Source organism: Pelodiscus sinensis, chromosome 3 (genome assembly GCF_049634645.1).
Source record: "Pelodiscus sinensis isolate JC-2024 chromosome 3, ASM4963464v1, whole genome shotgun sequence".
Classification (NCBI taxonomy): domain Eukaryota; kingdom Metazoa; phylum Chordata; order Testudines; family Trionychidae; genus Pelodiscus; species Pelodiscus sinensis.
The window spans coordinates 12059155-12065934 of NC_134713.1; positions in this window are offsets into that span (position 1 = coordinate 12059155).

Genomic DNA, 6780 nt, shown 5'->3' on the forward strand with positions numbered 1-6780 from the left:
ACAGTTACAGCCCTTGCTGGAGAAAAAAGTGTAGTAGTAGAAGCACTTCCTCTTCAGTCTACTCGAGCTATTTCTAAAAGGACACATTTTAAAAGGTATAGCTGAAGCTGTGCATACAGTGGAAAAAAGTGTTTACTTCCACCACACCTGGCCCAGAATAAACTAACATCCATTTAGCTGTCTGTTTTTCTGACACATATTCATGGTGCTTTGTAAATGAAAATCAGCCAGATTTGTACTGAATTTTACCCCTGGCAACAGCAATGTTTTGTAAAGACAAATGCTAGTCCTCAGCAGTTTCCATTAAGGTCCTGAAGTTGAGATTCATGGGTTTTTCTGGCAGGTCTTCACCAGCCAGGGAAATACTGAATTCTTGAGTAACCATCAATACATTCCTACTTCTGCAGAAGGCAGGGTCTCCACTGTCCTTAAAGAAGCAGAACGTGCCAGTTTTTACCTATTTGAGAAGGTTGCAGTTAGCAATTTGAGTTTTCATACTTCCTAAATACTCATTAATTGGGTTTAAACATGTTTGTAAATAAAAACTGCGTTAATTGCAGTGGTAAATATTGCATTAGGTCTCTGTGCTATTTTTAATATCTGGCAGCTTCAGTTGGCACAGTATGAGGACATTAGGAATGGGACAGATTTGCTCTGGAGTATGATGGGCCCTGGTTAGCTGGAGACTAGCTTTCCGGCTCTAGTCCATATGCCAGAGATGAGAGCAATAGAGGTGTATAAAAACCTTACCATAAGTGAAAGAAGGCTGTAGTATCCCCTTTAGCAGGGTCCTGTTTCTGGAATTTACCTTCCAGCATTGGATGCTAAAAAGCCACATGTTCTGTAGTACACACGGCCATGTATGTGTCTCAGTGGGATTTGAGCTGACTATGACCCCTAAACTTGTATCAGCTGGAAGTCCGCATTTGAATTACGCTAAAAATTAGAATGGGAGAGGGGGAAGCGCAGTGAAGCTGGTGGATACCAACTTTCATGGTTTCTTTGCTTCAAGTAAAACAGTGATTTCCTTGGCATGTGTGAAATGTCTCTTACCCACAGAAATTGGTCCAATAAAATACATTCTCGCTCCAGTGAAGTTTAATACTTAAGATAGCAAAAACAGGATTGGGAGTAGTTAGCTCAGTAGACTCCTTTATGAAGATGGTTAAGCTACATATGTCAAAGTATGAAGATGAATACAGGTGCAGTCTTACAATTGTATGACATACCAAACATTCACATCCCATTTATGAGACCAGAACTTCAAGTTTCTTTACTATTTAACAGGCATAATAACAGTAATTAAAACATGCCCATTAATCTTTTCATAAAACTGTTACAGTTTACAGGGTTTTTTTTAAACAAACAGATTCTTAGTTATGACAAGCTACTAGCAATGATTAAAATATTGAATTTACAAGTACAAATAGGATCATTACTAGAGTCAAAGTACACCACAGTAAGCAGTTTTTAAGAAGCACAAGCTTTTCCATTCCACAGCCTCGTAGCTGCAATATATATTAATTTCAGCTTTTGCTAACCGAATCACACACAATCTTAAGTACTGAAAAGGCACATAAGTTGCCCCCTGTGCCCTCTCAATGAGCATGGTATGGAGCATCTATCTCAGCATTTCTCCAGTGGTACCTTTTTTGTGCTTACAGGTTTAGGTTTGTGCATCTGTAAACTTAACCAATACTAGGTTTTCTGCAAATATTTCTACAGATAAAGTAAAACTTATTTACGCTAAAAGAAAACATGAAGACAGCTTTTATTCTGAATGGATACAAAAATCAGATTAATAGCTGAACACAGAACTTTTTCCCTTCAAAAGCGATCATTTATGTATGTTGTGACTAATAGGATCCTTTTTCCAGTGGGTATTGGCTCACAAACACAAAAACATTCTTTTTAAGCCAGCAGTGGGCAATAAGTTTTGATTGGGGGGCCACTCTAAGATTGGTGAGACTTGCCACACTTTTCTATAGGAGGGCATTGTGATCTGCGGAAGGTGGGGGTGCAGAGGGTTTGGGTGATGACCCAGGGCAGGAAGGGTGGTGGCCTGAGCTAGCCAGTTTCAGGGGGAAGAGAGGCTGAGGTGCCAGAGGCAGGCTGTGGTTGGGAGTCCCTTACCTAGATGGCTGGTTCCTGGCCAATAGGAGTTCAAATTTACCAGGGTGCTGGGGTAGCATGCAAAACCTTCCCCCAGAGCAGAGTGCCTCAAGGAATAGCTAGTCACTTACATCATCATGAGGCTGCTTTGAAGCTGCTGGCTGCTCTGTTCTTGACAGTCCCTGCAGGGAGGCCCGCAGGCCAGATCTGTCCCATTGGCCATATTTTGCCCACCCCTGCTTTAAGTAGAACACATCCACTTCACTAAACTGTATATAAGGGTACAAATGTTAGACATATGTACTGAATTTCCCCCCAAAAATTACTCAACTGCCTAATAGAATGAATTATACAACTTAACCATTTTTTTAATAAAAGTGTTACGAGCACTTACTATACCCTTGAGGATATAATTTACTTTCTCACTGGACAAATCCACCCTAGCTCCCACCCAGACTATAGAATTTGTGGGTGCCACCTTAGACTTCTGATCCCAGAAAGCCTCCCTGCCCAGCTCCCACTTCCTCACGCTGCAATCGGAGGTTGTCGCTTCAGAGCTTCCCAATGACCACTGCCTGGACCACTGCCTGGACTGCCTGTTAGGCCTGATGGCCGCCTGTACTTATGTAGTGCCACATGCCAGGCTACGCATGAGCCCACTGCAGATGTGGCTCTCTCAGGTCCACAAGCCAACTGTCTACTCCTGGGACAGGATGTTGACCATCCCCGCAAACGTTCTCCTCACACTGCAGTGGTGAACTCACCAAGAGGAGGTCTGCTCAGAGGTCCCGTTCTCCCAACCAGCCCCGTCATTTCAGTTCATAACAGATGCATTGGACATAGGCAGGGGAGCTCACCTCGAGGAGCTGCACACTCAATGTACGTGGTCCCCCCATGATACCTCCCTGCATATCTATGTCAGGGAACAGAGCAGTCCAGCTCGCTTGAGCAGCTTTTCTTCCCCAACTGAGGGGCAAGTCGGTTCTCAACCTGTCAGACAATACAACTGCCATAGCGTATATAAAGAAGCAGGGCGGAGCCCGATCCTCCCACATGTACTCAGAGGCGGTCCATCTCTGGGAGCTCTGTATCGGGGCAGATATCCACCCGATGGCCTCGTACCTCCCGGGCTCCCAGAACATCCTGGCAGACAGACTGAGCAGGTCCTTTGCGAAACACGAGTGGTCTCTGTGTTGGGACGTAGCCCAATCCATTTTCCATGTTTGGGGGTTTCCCCACCTGGACCTGTTTGCCACAGCTCGGAACGCCACAAGTCACCACTACTGCTCTCTAATGGGGCAGGGTCGGGGTTCCCTAGGGGATGCTCTCCTCCTTCGCTGAACACAAGGCCTTTTTTACACCTTCCTGCCATTCCCTCTAGTCCACAAGGTCCTGTTGAAAATGCGGGAGTTCAGGGCACTACTAATCCTGATCGCCCCACCATGGCCCCAGCAGTACTGGTCCTTGATGCTCCTTAGTCTTTCATGCGAAAGACCCATAGCTCTCCCACTAGTCCCAGACCTCATATCCCACAACTTGGGCAGGCTGCACCACCCCGACCTGCAGTCCCTCCACTTGACAGCATGGAAGGTCCATGGCTAACGGCTCAGGCGCTCCAGTGCTCTCAACGAGTCCAGGAAGTCCAACGGGGTAGCAGGAACCCCTCCACTAGATCCACATACCTTGCTAAATGGAAGCGGTTCTGCTCCTGGGCATCCCAACAGGGAACGCACCCAAGATGGGCATCAGTACCCAGGGTCCTGGCCTATTTGCTGGACCTTAGGCTCCAGCATCTCTCTTCCTCCTCCATTAAGGTCCACATGGCAGCCATCTCGGCTTTCTACCCAGGGGAGGGGGGGCAAAACATTGTTCACCAGCCCGATGGTTAATAGATTTTTGAAAGCCTTGGACAGGCTCTACCCACATGTCTGACGACCTGTTCCCCAATGGGACCTAAACTTGGTCCTCTCCAAGCTTATGGGGCTCCCGTTTGAGCCGATGGCCACATGCTCACTCCTTCGCCTATCATACAAGCATATCTCCCTCCTGGTGGCAATCATGTCTGTGAGGCACATACCCGAACTTAGGGCACTCACATGTGATCCTCCTTACACGGTATTTTTTAGAGACAAGGTCAGACTCTGCCCCCATCCAGCTTTTCTGCCTAAGGTGGTCTCTTCTTTTCACACTTCCCAAGATATTTTTCTGCCAGTTTTCTGCCCGAAACCACATGCATCTGGAAAGGAACAGGTCCTACATACATTAGATGTTTGACGGGCGTTAGCCTTTTATTTGGACAGGACCAAACCATTCCGTAAATCACCACAGCTTTTTGTAGCCATTGTGAAATGTATGAAGGGCCAACCCGTATCCACCCAGAGGATTGCCTCACAGATAACTGCCTGTATCCGGGAGTGCTACTCTCTAGCAGACATCCCAGCCCCATCTCTTAGGGCACACTCCACAAGGGCGATGGCGACGGCCACCGCTTTTGCAGCGCAGGTCCCATCCTCGCCTTCTGCAGGGCTGCCACATGGTCTTTGGTCCACACGTTTGCCAATCACTGTTCTTAGCTCAGTTGTAGTTTCTTCCCCTGGCTCTCCACCTAGTTAGGTTCTGCTTTGGAGTCACCTATATTGGAATGCAGATGAACAATCACTCAAAAGAAGAAAGAACGGTTATTTACCCCATAACTGATTCTTCGAGATGTGTTGCTCATGTCCATTCCAAATCCCCACCCACCACTCTTTGCCGGAAACATACCAGTAAGAAGGAACAGAGTGGGGAAGGGTATAACAGGGTATATATGCACCTATATACCGGCACCACTCCAGGGGGCTCCCTGCTTGCCCTAAGGGTACTGCTGGGGGGGAGGGGGGGGAGAACTTCTGACGACATGTGCATACTCCACGCACACACCTATATTGGAATGGACATAAGCAACACATCTCAAAGAATCACATATACGAGGTAAGTAACTGTTCTTTATAGGTATTATGGCCATCACAGGGTGATTTTCTTAAACCAACTATGCAAAGGGGGAAGTGAAGCAATAGTATGTACTCCCCAGGACAATTACAACAGAATTTCACAGGCATGAGTCGGATTAAGTTATACACAACACTGAGTTTTGAAACTGAATTATGGGACTACCAACACAGTTTCAGTATTCTTTCTTGGCCCAATTTGACAAAGGACAGCAGCAATGGGCAACATAGGCAACAGAGTGAGCATCATGAATGGCCCTCCATCTCAGTGGGCTATAAGAGTCTCTCAAGATAGAGTAGTTTTGCTCACTACACTTGCATACCTAGAATTTTGACTGAACTGTAGCAGCACTTTGATAGCATGCAGAAAGTGCAATTAGCATGCACCTCACTCTCACTTCATGTGCGTGTCACTTTAATAAAACTGCTGGGAAAAAACATCACAGCCAGAAACCAGTGGAATCTGGTGACCCAAAGCATGAGCAATAGTAAATAAAATGTCTCGCGTGTCACACATAGAACTCTGATGGTTGCCCACCATAGAGCTACAGGCACCTATTTGTAATATCAATTAGAAATGCACAACACTGCTCAATATGAATTATAGATCACAATGCCCTGTTTCAGTTATAACAATGTCTGCTACAAAAGTGGAATTTGTTATGATTACCGTATATACTCGAGTATAAGCCGAGTTTTTCAGCACAGTTTTTGTGCTGAAAAATGCCCCCCTCGGCTTATACTCGAGTCAGCATCTCGAGAACTGAGGCGGGCAAAGCCGCAGAGGCGCGGGACCCCCCCCCCCCCCCCCGCGGCTGCGGCTTCAGTCCGGGAGCCTGTGGTCTGATGGGGACCGTCCCCAGCAGACCACAGGCTCCCAGATTGAAGCGGCAGCAGCGGCACTTCCCCGCGCCTCTGAGGCTTTGCCAGAGCAAAGCCTCAGAGGCGCGGGGAACCTCCGCTGCTGCCACTTCAATCTGGGAGCCTGTGGTCTGCTGGGGACCGTCCCCAGCAGACCACAGGCTCCCGGACTGAAGCCGCAGCCGCGGGGGGTCCCGCGCCTCTGAGGCTTTGCTCTGGCAAAGCCTCAGAAGCGCGGGAACCCGCCCGGTGCCCCTGGTCTGCTGGAGACGGTCTCCAGCAGACCAGGGGCACCAGAGCAGCTTTCGCCCCGACTCATTTCCTACCCTAGGCTGCCTCATTTCCTACCCTAGGCTTATACTCGGGTCAATACTTTTTCCCAGTTTTTTGGGGTAAAATTAGGTGCCTCGGCTTATATTCGGGTCGACTTATACTCGAGTATATACGGTATGCCTCAAGCAAATGTTGTTCCGTGAGTTGCTTTAAGGAAGAATTACTGCAAATTATCTTGCTTCATTATTTCAGATTATTCTGTCTGATCTACTCTCAAGCATAAACCACCTTTCACAATTCAGAGAAAGATCTGTTTTTACATAAAGAACTTGTAATATTAAAGAGCTTAGAATTACAGGGTCTCTTGACTGGGAGAGGGTCTCGTTACATTACTCCACATTTTATTGGTAGTTTCTGTGGAAACTTTCTGTATTACTCTATAACACCATAATGTAATGCAGACTTCCCTGCAACTGCTAAGAAAGTCTTAAACATCCCCTGCCTCAAAGACACATTATTTAAAAGGATCCAGTCTAACTGCTGACCA